Source organism: Pleurodeles waltl, chromosome 1_2 (genome assembly GCF_031143425.1).
Source record: "Pleurodeles waltl isolate 20211129_DDA chromosome 1_2, aPleWal1.hap1.20221129, whole genome shotgun sequence".
NCBI classification, from domain to species: Eukaryota; Metazoa; Chordata; class Amphibia; order Caudata; family Salamandridae; genus Pleurodeles; species Pleurodeles waltl.
This window is the reverse complement of record NC_090437.1, coordinates 736788612-736806780: the sequence shown is the minus strand read 5'-3', so window position 1 is coordinate 736806780 and position 18169 is coordinate 736788612.

Here is an 18169-nt window from a genome sequence, read left to right as displayed (position 1 = left end):
AGAAGCGGCTGGGCCTAGTTGTAGATGACATGTGTACAGGAATACTGTGTTTTAGGTAGAGCTTTCTTTTGGGAGACAGCTGTTTGAACAAGTGGTTTCCCCTATCAGTACATAATATGTGTGATATGGCACTGCAGAGCTGTCATCAGGGAGAACGTTGCATGTTCAAAAGGCTCAGCCGTTCAACAGACGGTGTGTCTAGAAGGGGAGTAGTCACTCTGTTCTGAGATTTGCTTAGAGGGATTGTTGTATATAGAAGTGTATGGGCCTAGTAATAATTAATATGTGTACTGGGGGACTGCCATTTTGAAGCATAGCTTTGTTTAGGGAGATAGCTGTGTGTACACGTGCCTTCACCTACCAGTACATTGAATGTCTGATAGGGGACTAGACACTTCAGGACAGATTTACAATGCCCTTGCGCCCCTTAGCGCCACATTTGCAGCAAACGTTTTGCTGTGTGACGCTAATGGGCCACTACCAGAGCACCGTATTTACAAACCAGGTTTGCACCACCTTGTAAACCCTATATGCAATATATGCATGATGTATGCAAAGGGGGCGTTCCCTCATACGAGGGTCACTAAATATGGCACAATGGAATATTTTTCGCCTAAAGCAGGTATTAAAATTAGGCTCCCATTGATTTCAATGGGCCTCTTAACACCATACTGGATAAGTACTGTCATTTTTTTAATGCTAATCGAGTATATAGTTCCAATAGCGTAAAAAAATGACTCTATTGCCCCTCACATGTGCCATGGTGCTCTGTGTTGTTAATATGGCGCTACCCTCGTGGTATTAGGGGATGCAAGGGGCCGCAAGAAAAGTGACGCATCACTAATGGTGCACAACTTGCTTGTAAATATAGTGCTTCATGCTCAGGTCTTCTCAGAGACAAACTTGCATGGAAAGCAGGATCAGCCTTTCAACAAATAATGTGTCTAATAAGTGACTTGTCATTCTGTTCTGAGCTTAATTTAAGAGGGCTACTGAAGGTAGAACTGCCTGGGCCTATTAGAAGTTCATATGTGTACTGGGACCTCACCTTGTGATGCACAGGTTTGTTTAGGGAGACAGGTGTGTATTAGTGGCTTTACCTCCTAGTACTTGGTATGAGTTGTAGGGGACTGAAGACTTCATGCTCTGCTCTGGTTAGAGAGAGACATATGTAAAATAGGCTTGGCTTTCTAACACATAGGCCCTCATTATGAAATGGGCAGTAAGTCCTGCTTACCGACATGCCAACTGCTGCCAACATACCGCTGCTGCGGCGGTTTACTGCTACCCATATTATGAGACACACATAGCAATCCGTCACTATAGAGACACACACACAAGTCTGCCAGCCCAAAGGTCAGTGATAAACTGGCGGTAGCAAAACCCACACCGTTTAGCCAACAAACTACACCCACAGCATTATGACCCACGAATCACTGCGGCAGACATTCAACCGCGGTAAACCATTGGCGGTACAGACCGCCATGCTCAAAATACACACACACATACAAAACAACACTACGCACAACTGACACACATACACACACCACACCCACACACCACTATAAAACACACACCCACTCTAACCACAACCCCTTACGACTCAAAAATACTGACAACTGAGAGAGACAGACCAACAGCACCCACAGAACCAGAGCCACAAAACACCATCACACATACACCATCCACATACCTTACAGCACACACCCTAACACATCACCCCACACACACTCACACACACCACTCACACTACACCCATGGCACTACAAAGACACCCCAGGTTCTCAGAGGAGGAGCTAAGGTTCATGGTGGAGGAAATCATCAGGTTAGAGCCACAAATATTCGGATCACAGGTGCAGCAGACATCCATTGCCAGGAAGATGGAGCTATAGCAGAGGATCATGGACAGGGTCAACGCCGTGGGACAGCATCCAAGAACAAGGGATGACATCAGGAAGAGGTGGAACGACCTAAGGGGAAGGTGCGTTCCGTGGTAGCAAGACACCAGATAGCAGTACAGAGGACTGACAGTGGACCCTTACCTCCTTCCCCACAACTAACAACATGGGAGGAGCAAGTCTTGGCAATCATGCATCCTGAGGGCCTCGCAGGAGTAGCAGGAGAACTGTAGTCAGGTAAGTCAAATCTTTAATACTTTCACCCCACTACCTGCATGCCATCACATACCCCCACCCTCACTCTCACTCCCATCACTCCACCACCTCGAAAACACCCCACCATCACAACCCACCCCTCCCACAACCAAGCCCTGCATGTAACACCAATGCATGGACACCCAACACAAACCTGCATGGACACCCATCACCAAAGCATGCACACTTGAGACAATCACCTAGCCTACCAAATCACCACTCACACAAGCCTAAGCTGCCAGGGTAATAACAACCATAGAGGGCCAAACACCCATGCACAAGATGGCACACGCAGAAACAATAACACTGCATTTACATCCCCACAGGTTTCCCACCCAACGTCACTCCGGACAGTCGGTTACCCAGGCACAGTCCCATACCACCACAGAGCCTCCCCCTCAGGAATCACCACCACAGCACCCACCCAGTGGGCCCATACCACTGTCCCCAGGACAGGTCAATTAACAGTGTGTCCACCACTACAGGGACCCAGGACACCCCACAAACACAGGACGATCAGGGACCTAGGGTCAGTGGCAGTGGGCACACGGTCCAGGGGACAGAGGCACAGGACAACAGGGAAGCTGGGAGGGTTGCTGTGTGACAATGGGAGGATAGGCCCAGGGAACCCACTCTCCACAAGGCACTTGCAGGGATCCTGGGAGCATACCACCATTCCCAAGAGACCTTGGGCCAGATACTTGCCAAGTTGCAGGAGACCCAGCGGCTGCAGGACAACAGTACCCGGGGATCAGGGAGGACCTCAAACAAATCCACACCATCCTGGTCACGATTGCAGGGGTGCTGGCTGACATGACCAACACAATGAGGGAGGCAGTGGCACACCAACGGGCCCCTGACACTAGCTAAACCAATGAACAGCCTTCCATCTCCGCTGTCGCTAGTGGACAGGAGGCCCTGCCACAGGAACAACAGGCCATCAGCACCCCTCCCCCTGCAGAAAATCACCACGCTAACGGTCCCTGCGATCCAGGCAGAAGCCAGAGAATATTGACAAGATCCCCGCCAGGAAATAAGACTCTCCTGAATGTCACCCTTGTGTCCCACATAAATAAACACCCTTGTAAAAAATACAAGTATGGATTCTGTCAATTGATTGAACTATGTATTCGTTTAACAAGCTGGAAACATTGCAATTCAACTGTACAGTAATGTATACATAGGTATGACCTGTAGTTGGCTGCAGTCAACACACCAGGAGCCAGAGTGGGGCACAGATATATGAAAATAGACATGCCAAAGGGTACAGTAAGTGGCCATAGAAGTGGGAAAATCAGCCTGCCAATTTCCAACACAAAACTGTCCATGTAAGGTGAAGTTACAGTGTCTTACCTATGTGTCACTAAAAGTACTGTTGTATGATTGCTGTTCTGTTGTCCTCATCCTCATCCTCTGCCTCCTCTTCGTCACTGTCCACAGGGTCCACTGCTGCCACACGCCCATCTCCAGCCTCATCCTCCTGCAGAAAAGGCACCTGGTGACGTAAGGCAAGGTTGTTCAACATACAACATGCCACGATGATCTGGCAGACCTTCTTGGGTGAGTTGGAGGCACCGAAACCTGGCCTTCAGGAGGCCAAATATCCTCTCTATAATCCTTCTTGTTCGCTCATGTGCCTCATTGTAACGTTCCTCTGCCATTGTCCTGGGATTCCTCACAGGGGTCAGTAGCCATGAGAGCTCAGGGTAACCAGAGTCAGCTGCAAATATCGAGGGATACCTGTTAGCCAAACACTAACCGTTAGGGCCAACCCCATACCCATATACCAATATATACTGGGTGGGAACCATGGGCTCACCTATTAACCACACCCGGTGCCTCTGGAGTTGAGCCATCACATATGGGATGCTGAGATTCCTCAGGATAAAGGCATCATGCACAGAGCCAGGATACTTTGCATTGACATGGGAGATGTACTTGTCCGCCAGGCACACTATCTGAACATTCATTGAGTGAAAGCTCTTTCGATTCCTGAACACCTGTTCATTTCTCCGGGGGGGAAAAAGGCAATATGTGTTCCATCAATTGCCCCAATAATGTTGGGGATATGTCCCATTGCATAGAAGTCAGCTTTCACTATGGCCAAATCCTCCAACTGGGGGAAAACAATGTAGCTGCGCCTGTGTTTCATCAGGGCAGACAACACTCTTGTTAGCACTATTGAGAACATTGGTTGCAGTCTAGGGGGCAAAACGGTGAGCATCTGGTCAGTATTCCACATTTCCAAACTGTACACTGCATTGCATGTTGTGACTGAAACAGTATATTGTTGGATAGCCCCAAATGGTGCCTAAGTGTACTGTAATGCAATTAGGTGCCATGGCCTGCCCCCCCCTGAAATGGCATGGATGTACAGGTGGAAATGAGGTAATGCCACTGACGTTGTGCACCGTTGCAGGAGGCGGTCGAGTACCACCCTGCAACTCCTCATTGGTTGTCTATGGGCCCTATGGGTTACAGTGGCCAATGATGATGTATGCCGGCGGTGACGGTACGCACCGCCATGGACGTGACTGCCATTTTCTATCTGTTCTCTCACTTGCTACCTGACCTTCAACAGGAGAGAACCTACACTGCAAGTGCTGCTGTGACCTGTGTCTGGAACCGACCATGGCTCGAGTCACTGGGGAAAGGGCCCCTGCTTTCACCGCTGAGAAGTTGGAGAGACTGGTGGATGGGGTCCTACCTCAGTACCGAATGCTGTATGAGCCTCCAGACCAACAGGTGAGTACACTGGGAGCACAATGCATGGGGCATGAATGCATGGAGTGGTACGTGTGAAGGCCTCGTGTTAGGGGGTGGAAGGGTCCTGGGCAGCGTGCTGCATGTATGGTGGTCAATGCCTGTGCATAAGGGGATGTGAGGGATATGGTGGGCCATGAGTGTAAGAGGCCGGTCGGTATGGCTGATACCTTTTTCTATGTTTAATTGTCTGCAGGTCAGCGCCCATCAGAAAAAAGGGTTTATGGTGTGCCATCACCAAGGACGTGCAGACCCTGGGGGTCTACGGCAGGCGGTGCACCCACTGTCGCAAACGGTGGGAGGACATGAGACGCTGGGCACAGAAGACGGCAGAGGCCCAACTCGGAATGGCCTCCCAACGAGGAAGGGGTGCCCATCGAACCCTGACCCCCCTCATGTTCCGCATACTGGCGGTGGCGTGTCCGGAGCTAGATGGGCGCTTGACGGCATCACAGCAGCCACAAGGGGGTGAGTACAGTTTCCAAATCTACAACTTGCGCGTGGTGGGGTGGTCTCAGGGTGGGGGATGTGGGCCTGTGGGTGCCCCTAGGCCAGGCAGGACATTGCATGGTAGGTCGCATGTTTTGCAGGGTTCTGATGTAAAATACCTCCAACCAAACTAGCAGGCCTCCACTACAGGGCAGGGGTCTGTGGGTCTCAGTTATGCTGCTATTGGCCTTAGGTATTCCTGTCCTAGGGCTGGAGACTAGCATTGTGACTGGTAGTGCATTGCATAGTGTGTAGGCCTGTTCTCTCTGTGAGTGTGCTGTGTACGCCAACTGTGGTGTTGGTGCAGCCATTGACCAAGTGTATCCTTTGTCTCGCCCACCCTGTTTGTATTATCACCCCGTCCTTTTGTACATTAGCATCATCTGGCAGAGGAGCAGAGGCACCCGTGACGGAGGGAGCTGCATCTCACATGGCACAGGAGGCCGAATCCACCGATGGTGAGGGCAACAGTGGGACGGAGGGCGAGGGGGGGCACCACAGCGGAGACAGGAGGGGACAGTTCAGACAGTGATACCTCCTCCGATGGAAGCTCTCTCCTGGTGGCAGACACCTCTGTGGCCACCCCAACTACAGGTATAGCCACCACCCCCCGTACCAGCACCACCCTCCCAGCAGCCCCTCAGCGAATTTCCTCACCCAGGAGGGTGTGCATCTCCTTCTCCCCAGGCACCTCAGGCCATGCCCCAGTTAGCCCTGCTTCTCTGAGTGAGGAGGCTATTGACCTCCTGTGATCCATCTCTGTTGGGCAGTCAACCATAGTGAATGTCATCCAGGGGCTGGCAGGCCATTTGCAACAAACAAATGCATTCCTGTAGGTCATTCACTCTGGCATGGCGGCCCAACAGAGATCTATCCAGGCTGTGGCCTCCTACCTGATGGCAGCCATTGTCCCTGTCTCTAGCTTCCCCCTCCAACTTCCTCTACCCAGTCCCATTCCCCTCAACCCCAACCTATCCCAAGCACACATTCAGACCAGCATACACCCAAGACAACACACAGGAGTGGCTCAGGCAAACACAAGCACCACACATCATCCCACAGGCACTCACACAAACACCATCCCGAATCAAACACACCAAAATCCACTGCCTCCACTGTGTCCCCCTCCTCCTCGTCGTCCATCACCCTCCCAGTAGTGTCTCCACTCACACCTGCATGCAGTACATCCTCATCCGCTACCTCCATCACCATCACGTCTCTAACTACACACCCCTCACTGGCAGTCACCACCCCCACAACCATACACACGTCCCCTGTGTCCTCTCCCACTGTGTCTGTGCCCCCTCCTCCCAAAGTACACAAACGCAAGCACGCAGACACCCGACAGCCATCCACCTCACAACAGCATCCAGCCCATGCATTTGTTACCCAAACACAGCAGACTGACACCTCCTACAACCTCTCCCTCTTCCTCCACTCCCAGACCTTCACCCTCTTCCCGCCCCAGTGTCCCTAAGAAGCTTTTCCTCTCTGCCGTTGACCTCTTCCCTACCCCACCCCCGTTGTTCACGTCGGGCCAGGGTGGTCAGAACCCAGTCTAGCACCTCAGCCACCCAGTCCGCGGCCACAGTAGTGTTGGCAGCTACTGCAGGTGGGAGAGGCTCCAGGGAACCAGCCATAACCACTGACAGTGTGCCCGCACCAGCTGCCAAAGGGAAGGACAAGGAGGCACCACCAGCTGTGAAGGGCAAGGACAAGGAGGCACCCCCAGGTGTGAAGGGCAAGGAGGTACCACCAGCTGTGAAGGGCAAGGGCAAGGAGGCACCACCATCTTTGGAGGACAAGGGCAAGCAAGCACCACCAGCTGTAAAGGACAAGGGCAAGGAGGCACCACTAGGTTTGAAGAGCAAAGACAAGGAGGCACCACCAGCTGTGAAGGGCTAGGGCAAGGAGGCACCACCAGCTGTGAAGGGCAAGGGCAAGGAGGCACCACTGGCTGCCAAGGAGAAGGACAAAGAGGCACCACAAGCTGGGAAGGGCAAGCCAACGGGCCTGCCCCTGCAGGCAGGAAGGTCAGGAGGCCTGGTGCAGGGACTGAATCTGAGCCCCCACCACCAACCATGGCGGTTCAGCCATTGAGGCTGCAGGGGAAGTGCTGGAGTCTCCCCCCACCATGGGCATCTCCGCCACCAGCACCGCCACCAGCATCACTGCCTGCAGCAGTGCCAGCAGCAGCATTCCCAGTGGGCAGGCGTCCGAGGCTGCAGGGGAAGGGCTGGACCCTCCCCCCACCATGGGCATTCCTGACTCCACCACCGCCACCAGCATCACTGCCTGCAGCAGTGCCAGCAGCAGCAGCCCCAGTAGGCAGCCATCCGAGGCTGTAGGGGGCGGGCAGGAGCCCCCCACCACTGCCAGCACTGCCAGCAGCCCCAGTGGGCAGCCATCCATGGCTGCAGGCGACGGGCAGGAGCCTCCCCCCACCACTGCCAGCACTGCCAGCAGCCCAAGTGGGCAGCCATCTGAGGCTGCAGGGGACAGACAGGAGCCTCCCCCCACCACTGGCATCCCCGACACTAGCCCGGCCACTGCCACCACTGAGCAGCCGTCACCGCCGGTGGGCAGTGTGTAGTCCTGCCTCCATGGACTGTAGTGCGGCTTGGCCCCTGCAAATCCTGTGGGTGTGACACCCAGGTGAGAGACTGTGACCTTGAACTCCCCATGTACAGCATCACATGGCACAAAGCCCCCTCCAGAACCAGTGGAAGAAGGCATCCACTCACCCCCTCCTTGCCAGGATAAAGCACACTGGGCACAACGCCCCCTCCAGAACCAGTGGAAGAAGGCATCCACTCACCCCCTCCTTGCCAGGATGAAGCACACTGGGCACAAAGCCCCCTCCTGAACCAGTGGAGAAGGCATCCACTCACCTCCTCCTTGCCAGGATGAAGCACACTGGGCACAAGGCCCCCTCCAGAACCAATGGAAGAAGGCATCCACTAGAGAGACTGTGGCTTTGCACTCCCCAGGACCAGGCAGTGGGCAAACCACCCACTAGAGAGACTGTGGCTTTGCACTCCCCATGGCCAGGCAGTGGGCAGAACACCCACTAGAGAGACTGTGGCTTTGCACTCCCCAGGACAGTGTGATGGGCATGTAGCCCTCTCAGGACAATGATACCCCTGCAATGTTCTCTCAGTGTTGTTGCAGGAGTCAAGTGGGGCCTTTCTGGTATTTTATCTTATTACACTCACTTTAATCAATTCCTTTTGTCCTTGCATTATTCCTGAGGGGTACAGGATGTATATGTAATGTTACTGCATCTGTTTGTGTGTATGGTGTTGGGGGAGGGGGTGTGTGTATGTCACTCTCTTTTTCCTCCCCCCTCCCGAGTGTGCTAGGTGGCAGTACTCACCACAGTCGTCTTCGCTGGCGTTGGTATTCATGGTGTAGAAGGAGATAGACGAGCATGGGGAACACCTGCAACTCGGGCTTCATGGCGGCATGGTTCTTTCTTGAGTCTTCAGGGGTGAGTCTCCAGGGGTGAGTTGTTTCCCTTCTGTGCACTGTTTCCGCTGTGCTTTTGATGTCGTTGGTACCGCCCCGGAAAAGGTGGTGGATATTGTAATAGTGTGGGCGGTACATTGTCTTCCGCCTGGCTGTTGGTGGTTACTGCTGTGGTGCTTGTTGCTACTACCTTGGCGGTTGGTGTGTTAAAGTGGCTGTCTGTGTGAGACGGTTTCCAATTTTTTTTACCGCCGGCCTGTTAGCGGTTTTACCGCCGCTTTATCACCGAACACCAGGGTTTTAATGAGGGCCATAATGTGTCTAGCAGCTTAGCGGAGATTTTCTTGCACGCGGCTCGCAAACGGAACAGCCCAGTATTCAGTGATTTTTGTTCTAGGGAACTGACCTTCTCATGTAGGGCTTTCTTTGGGGAGAGAACAGTGTGTGCAAGTGGCTTAGCCTACCAGTATACAACACAATTTGTACAGTATTAGATTCTTAATGCATGTATTTCATCAGGGAGAAAGTTGCATGATGAAAAGTCTCATCCTTTTCACAGTTAATGTGTCTAGTAGAGGACTAGTCACTTACTCCTGAGTTTCATTAGAGGAAAAGTTGTATGCAGCCGGTGGTAGTCCTAGTATTATGTGATGTGTATACTATAGAACTGACCTTGAAAGTTCCATGTAAGAGTCTCAACCTTTTAACAATACCATACACATCACTTTTTTTTTTTTTTGCAAATAAGCTTCCACATACAGTATTCATCGTGAACAGAACTATTTGCATGCATGCCACTCCCCCTGTAAATACATTTTTTAACAAGTTACCCTCTATTGGAGGCTGGTGTGATTTCTTTACATAGAACACAGAACCTGTTCTCAGATCCAATGTACAAGTTAAATGACATGCTTACATTGTATTTATGTTACAAAGTGACTTACAAGTCATATGCAGTACAAATATAAAAAAATGAAAAACACATAATTTTGCTATAAATTGTATTGCTCAAGACTACTTTCAAACAATACTAATAGAAAACCTAAACAATGTACTAAGTATAAAAGCATTGATGCATCAAAAAATACACACCTCAAATGATTGCTGTTTTACAGTTATAATTTTCCATTTAATTAGATATATAGTACTCCTACAACAAATTTGACAATTTTCAAAACCAATATACAAAGTAACAAAAGGGCTAAAAATAAATACATATTTAAAATACCTTAAAGAACATTCTGTTTGTCCAAAATAGTTGATTGAACTGAGATATACCACACTATAATTAGCACACGTTTGGAAACTAGAATGGAAAGAGAGTGTAGCCCCTGCACATCTTCGCCACCCAGAGATAAACTCAAAAGGGAAAGGTTATGCATGGAATATGTGTGTCCCTAGCCTACAATCTTTTTGCTGAAAACAGTTTTGATTGTTTGAACCTAATGGAACCTCATTGCACATATTCTACTTGATTTGAAAAGCCACTCCGAAGGCATTATCTGCAATCTTCACCATTTGAAACTCAAGCGTCGGGATTTGCAGATCCATCGCAGTGCTCAATGCAGCCCCCTCCTCCTTGTAACTTTGCAATGGTTCTCCAAATCTGTGACTGCTGTTGAAAGCAGTACAATGCTAAGGGAAAGGGAAATGTGGGTTATTGTTTTCTATGTCTTTTCTCTCCCTTCGCCCATACACCTTTCCACAACTGCTGTTTCCATGGCAACCCATTTGATATTCCATACAAGCAAGCTCCAGCTGAGAAATTCATAAGCCTTAGGCTGCTCTCTAAGTCAGTAAAACAATGTCATTGGAAATCTCCCTGTACAGTGAAAAAATCTAAACCTGTTACTATCACTGAAACAAAAACCTTTTTCTATCTCCCAGTTACATTACACAATCCAGAGAGCAGTTATTGACTACCTAACCTACGATATAGCCGAACAACTTTAGCCAGTCACATCTTTTCCTACCTTTTTGTCAGCATTTTTCTTCACTCTCCATGCTTCTCTGGGAATTTATCATTCTGTTAATGACTACTCATATATCCAGTTCCTCTATAGCAGCATCATGCTTATAGTGTAAACAGTGGGATATAGCTTTGTCTTTTGGGCCACCGGAGAGTATGCCAAATATTGTGACATTGACAAAGATGCTGTGTTACTACAAATGGATATAACGTGAATTCACCAAATAGGAATTTAGTGGCATCAATTGTTACCTATGCATGAATGCATTTTTGGATTGCAAGCACCCACACCCGATGATTGTGCACAGTGGTGCGAATGATCTGTGTCAACCACAGGGTTTGGACTTGAAATCCAAAATTAAGCAGAAGGAGATATTGGCACAGTTGATGGCTTTCTTTCCTGACACTGCACTTATATATTCAAACATATGTCAAAGCCAAAAGTGCCAGTGGTCGGAACAATAATAAGAATAAATGGAAATCTAGGAGATATGTCAGTAAACACATTTCTGCATTTTGCTGTGACAATAAGATTGGCTCCATTTATCACAATACTATCTGGTTTGATATGCCTGGAGTTTACCAAAACGTCAGAGTTCATTTCACAGCAGAAATTAACAGAATCTTCCATACTAACATCAAGGAATGTATCCAGTTCTTCCTTTAACAATGCCCACACACTATAAGCTTAAAGGCTCTTTTCAGAGGCACCCGATACACAAATGGTAGTATATTTTTTAAAACAAAAGTATTCTCTAATGCATTAACTGGATTTGTGCATCCACCACGATACCCTGTGCTATAGCCATGGTTGCAACTAAATAAAGTAGAGCAGTGTATCCGCAAATCCATTCAACATATATATGTATATATTATACATACACACACACACACACATATATATTTATATAGTTATTCACTGAAAAAACAAAGGTTATAGGGATGATATAGTTAGGTTCTTGAATTTACATGCACAACTCCATAGAAAGTTACTTTAAGTAACTTTAACTTGTGCCCTAAAGTAACGATTACTCGTGCCCCCACCATGCACAGTTTTCTCATCAATATTTGTATTGCAAATGTTGCATTAATAATATCAATGATGCCATAGAGAATGTCATCAATGATGTAATATGTGGGATAATTAGCTGTGCATGGCGAACGCATGAGTTATAGTTACCTTTGGGCCTATGGCCAGGCCCTGCAATCAACCCCATGTAGGTATTTAACCCAGAGCCATGCACGGCATTCGGGTGTGCACGGTGGGGGTTGGCTGCAGGGCCTGGCTCCACATATGGTCTTCGCCATGCAAGGTCGGGGTTGGCCGCAGGACCTGGCCTATATCCAGACCCTGCAGCCACCCCTCATAGGCATCTAACTCTGCATCTAACTCTGCATCATGCACAACCTTTGGTTGTGTGCGGCAGGGGTTGGCCGCAGGGCCTTGTATCATGCACTGTGTTGACCTGCGGCCAATCCCCCATAGGCATTCAACCCCCCCCAGGCACCTTGGAGGGGGGGGTTTGACATTTAGTTTCTGTGAAATGAACATTAGTGCCAGAATGCATTCTGACGTGCTTATTTATATAAGAGGCGACAGTTTTGCGTAAAATGTATTTTCGCCTGTGGTACTTTCTACTGGTTAATTAGAAAGTACTACCTTGTTGGGTAAATGCATAGTGCATATTCCAAACTACAGCTGCATAAAAGTCCCCAAGGTAAAGTGACTTTGTGTGCCTGTAATTTTGGAAATGTATTTGTTCTTCGAATGTCTTCTGAAATCTGGAATAACATGAATCCTTATAGAGAGAGTAAGACGTGACTACAAAGAATTGACTCTCCACCAACAAAAGTACTTCCTCTTAATTATATGTAGTAAGTTCTTCTTTGTTTGGTGGAGATGTGATAATATTTCTTTGCATCAAGAACGTATCTCCAAAATCGGTGGAAATACACTCTGGGGGCTTTTTGGCAAGTTGTCCATCATGCTGTGAAAAGGCAGGAAGACGTTGCATTTCACTAAGGTATATCTGGTGTGACCAAATGGCCCGGTCTTCTAGGCCATTTTACATACTCATAGTGGTTGAAAGTGACAACAACGATCTCTGCTCTCAACAGCAGAGTACCAACCTCCTCCATTGGGGACGGCAGGGAGAGCCTCAATGCTCCTGCGGGCCCTGACAGCTCCCTGCCGCCAACTGGAGCTGGCTTTGCTCATGTATATAGGGAGCAGCAAAAAATAAATGCTGCTCCTTGTGGGCAAGAACATTCCTTTCATCTGTTTTCCTGCCTGTTGTCAAAACAGATGAAAAGTCTGCTTCCAGTGCGCAAGAGCAGTTTTCCTGCTTCAGCATGCTGGAAACGCACTTACAGTTTGCTCTCCCTTCGTGGGAGCTTCCAAAGCTCCCTCCAAGAGACAGCAAACTGCTATCTCCAGAGGGTGGGCACCTCAGGAGATAGAGAGCTGGCCCAGGTGGTGGCTGTCCTCAGGGCTAGTAATGGTTCCAGGAGGGGGGTTATGCAGCCCCCTACTTTAGTTTGCCCGGGCCGGACCCAGGTAAGTGGTGGTCCCTGGGACTGTTAATGGCCCAGAAGAGGGGGCCTATGCTGTAAACTGTAAACAAATACCTGGGTTTACAGATCCTTATCGATTTTGTGGCAACATTTTCCTATGGAAAATACATCTGTCTACATATTTGTGAGTATGTGGGTTTGTGTAAGTATGTGGTTAATAGGTGTGTGTAGTGGGTTATGTATATGTGTTTGAGTGTCTTTGGTTGTGTGGGTGTGTGTGCAACTGTTTGTATATGAGATTGCATGGCTATGTGTGTCACTGTGTGTGTGAGGGTGAGTTTCTGTGTGTGGGAGTGGTTGTGGGGGTGAGTGAGTATGTGGGATTGCATGTGTGTGTGTGTTACTACCTGTTTGAGATTGTGAGGGTGAGTGCGACTGTGTGTGGGGTAGTTGTTGAATATGTAAGGGAGCAGGGTGGGAAGTTATTAAATTATAAATCTGTTAGATTTATTGTTATTTTTTCATTTGTAATTAGTATTTTAATTGATTCATAATTGTGCACCTTTTAGTGTTGTATAATATTTTAAATTTGATTTTAAATTTTTTATTTTTACTTTAGTTTTATTGTTAGATATGGTAAGTAATATTTTAGCAGTGGGTTGTTGGGTTTATAGGGGTTTAGGGGGGTTTTGCTGATTGGAGTAGGAATAGTAAATTTTTCCCCTTCAAAGTCCAACACTTTCCCTACTGATGCTTAGAGTGGAGTGGGACTAATAAAACAAATCCCCCTGAAGCCCAATGCTTTCCATATTGTTGCTTAGTCTGGAGTGAGAATAGTAAGTTTCACCCTTCTGAAGTCCAGCGCTTTCCCTTATGTTGCACTGACTGGAGTAGGAATAGTACCCCTCCAAAGTCCCACACTTTTCTTACTGTTAAATAAACTGTAGTGGCAATTATATATTTAATATTTTTAAATGCCAATAGTTTTCATAATATTAGTTAAATGTGTTTTATGGTATTAATTGTATTTTATTTATATTTTATAATTTTTGTTTTCATTTTTTTTCATATAAATTGTAATTTTAGAAAATGTGTTTATTGAGGTTTTACATTTTTAATATTTCATTGACCAGATAAATATATATTTTGCTATTGAATAGTTTATGTCTATAATTTTTTTCATGGTGTTATTATATTTATATATATGTTACAAATTGGGTTTCCAGTTGGCAGAGGTATGCACCCTGTGCAAGAAGTAACCACAATCCTAGTCAGGATAAGCCAGATATACACTAAGGCCCTCATTACAACCCTGGCGGTCGGTGATAAAGCGGCGGTAATTCCGCCAACAGGCCGGCGGTAAAAAAAATAGAATCACGACCATGGTGGAAACCGCCAACACAGACAGCCACTTTAACATTCCAACCGCCACGGCGGTAGCAACAAAAACCGTGGCGGTAACCGCCAACAGACAAGAGGAAGACAATGTACCGCCCACGCTATTACAAGGCACCAATCTGCCAGCTTTTCTGGGGCGGTACCAATGCCATCAAAAGCACGGCAGAAACAGTACTTGGAACGGAAACCACTCGCCTCTGAATACCCAACAAGGAACCAGGACGCCACGGAGCCCGAGTTACAGGTGTTACCAATGTTGGTTTACCTCCTCTTCTACCAGGAACATCAAAGACGGTGGCGACGACCACGGTGAATAATGCACCTAGCAGACAGGGGAGGAGGGGAGGAAAAAGAGAGTGACACACACACGCAACACGCAAAACCCCACCCGACCCCCACTCCCAACAACACACACATAAACACATGTAGCAACATTACATTTACTCCCCGTAACTCCCTGGAAGAACGCAAGGACCAAATGAAATGATTTTAACTAGTGTAATCATCGAAACTCCAGATAGGCCAACATAACTTTAAAAGATCAGTATATACAAATATTGACAGCAAGTACACAAGTCCGGATACTGTTCCATTACATGTCCGTGGACCAGTGGTCCCAAAAACCATGGGCGAAGCCCACACATGACACCTGCCTCAAAACAGAGAGAACACTGCTGGGGCATGAGGTCGGAAAAAAAACAGGCACCCCAGGGGGAAGGGGAGGAGGGCACCTCAGCCAGTTGCTGGGACGACGCTACTGCTCCACGAGGGGGCTCCATGCCCACTGCTTGGTCCTGGGGAGTGCAAAGCCACAGTCTCTCAAGTGGGTGCACTGCCCACTGATTTGTCCTGGGGAGTGCAAAGCCACATTCTTTCAAGTCTCTCCAGTGGGTGGTTTGGCCACTGATTGGTCCTGGAGAGTGCAAAGCCACAGTCTCTCAAGTCTCTCAAGTGGGTGGTTTGCCCACTGCTTGGTCCTGGGGAGTGCAAAGCCACAGTCTCTCAGTCTCTCAAGTGGGTGGTTTGCCCACTGATTGGTCCTTGGTAGTGCAAGGCCACAGTCTCTCAAGTGGGTGGTTTACTCTCTGCTTTGTCCTGGGGAGTGCAAGGCCACAGTCTCTCTAGTGGATGTGTTCTCCACTGGTTCTGGAGGGGGCTTTGTGCCCAGAGTGCTTCATCCTGCCAAGGACTGGGGTAGTGGATGCTGTTCTCCACTGGTTCTGGAGGGGGCTTTGTGCCCAGAGTGCTTCATCCTGCCAAGGACTAGGGTAGTGGATGCTGTTCTCCACTGGTTCTGGAGGGGGCTTGATGCCCAGAGTGCTGCACCTGGGGTGTGGCAGTTCCCATTCGCTCACCTGGGTGTCTGAGCCACAAGATTTTCTGGGAACAGGTAGCATGATACTCTATGGAGGCACACTCCACCCTGCAGCGACTTAGCCTGCCAACTGCTGGTACTGCCAGTGCTGGTTGTGGTGCCTCATGTAGTGTGTGCAGGGTCCAGGACGTCTCCTGCAGCCTCGGACGACTGCCCACTGAGGATGATGCTGATGTCGGCTGTAGTGGCACTGGCTGGGCAAGTCGCCTGGCAGGTTGCGGTGGCTGCGGCGGTGGCTGCGGCAGAGATGCTGCCGGTGGTGCAGGTATCAGCACCTGTGGAGGGAGACAGCAGGACGTCTCGTGCAGCCTCGGACGGCTGACCACTGGGGATGATGCTCTGGACTGTAGCAGAGGCAGCTGACATGTAGGCGGCGGTGCAGGTGGTGGTGGTTGCAGCGGTGGCCACCGCCATACAGATTGCTGTTATGTCTTGCAGAAGGGGTGACACCAGCCCCTCACCCGGAGGCTCCGTGCCCTGAGCTGACTTCCCTTTGGCCTTGTGTCCCTTCCCCACCTTGGAAGTCGCTGCTGGGACCTTGGCACTGTCCTCTTTTGTCTTGTAGGAGGCCTTGCTGGGTGGTTGGTGCAGCTTTTCCCTGTGGCATGTAGGCCCCTTCTTTATCTTGACAGGTGGTGGAATAGGGTGATCCTTGGCCTCACTTGGTGGCACACTGGCAGCCCTGATGGGTGCCGCCCGTGATGTTACTGGACTTGCAGGGACCACAGTGCTCGAAGATTTTGTGGCTGAGGTGCTGGGTTGGGATCTGGACATCCTGGCCCTAGGGGAAGGACGGGGGGAGGTGTAGGGAAGAGGTCAATGGAAGCTAGGAAAGGTTTTTTTAGACACACTGGGACGGGAAGATGGAGGGGGGTTGGGAGTGGAGGAAGAGGTAGTGATTGTAGGAGGTGTACATCTGCTGAGTTTGGGTGAGGGTGCATGGGCTGGAGGCTGTTGTGAGGTGGATGGCTGTTGAGTGGGTGTGTGCCTGCGTTTCTGTACTTTGGGAGGAGGGCTCACAGACACACTGGGAGAGGACACAGGGGACGTGTGCATGGTAGTGGGGTTGGTGATTGCACATGAGCGGTGTGTGGTGATGGGCCTGCTGGTGATGGACTGGATCTGGGTAGTAGAAGTTGGAGGGGGGAGGCTGGACACAGGGACAATGGCTGCCATCAGTGCTGAGGCCAGAGCCTGAAATGCTCTCTGTTGGGCTGCCACGCCAGAATGAGTGCCCTTAAGGTATGCATTTGTTTGCTGCAAATGCCTCTCGACACCCTGGATGGCATTCAAAATGGTTGACTGCCCAACAGTGAGGGATCTCAGGAGGTCAATAGCCTCCTCACTGAGGGCAGCAGGGCTGACTGGGGCAGGGCCTGAGGTGCCTGGGACGAAGGAGATGCCCACCCTCCTGGATGAGCGGGCACAGGAAACAAGCTGAGGGGCTGATGGGAGGGCGGTGCTGGTAGGGGGGGTGGTGGCTGTACCTGTTTTTGCGGTGGGCACAGAAGTGCCCGCCACCGCAAGGGAGCTCCAATCAGAGGAGAAGTCACTGTCGCTGGTGTCTCCTCCTGTCCCCGTCGTGGAGCTCCCCTCGCCCTCAGTCCCACTGGTGCCTTCAGACTCTGTACATTCACCCTCCTGGGCCTTGTGGGTTGCAGCTCCCTCCTGCTCCGGTGCCAATGCTCCTCCGCCAGATGATGCTAATGCACACAAGGACAGGGTGACAAAACAAAAAGGGGGGGAAAGACAGAGGAGACACATGGTCAATGCCAGCAACAACACCACCGTTGTCAGACACAACACACAGGGAGAAGCCCTATGCACTAGGTCATGCACTAACTATTCTTGGGAAAATCACCTGCCCATGGGGGACTGTGCCTAAGCCCATTTGATGCAAACCTGGAACCCACAAGAGCCTGACTATATGTAGATGGCCACTACAACTTTTGGGGTTGGAGTGCCACAGATCCTGCCTAACAATGGACCTACCCTAGCAAGTTTGCCCTGGCCTAGGGGAACCCACAGCCCACTTCCCCC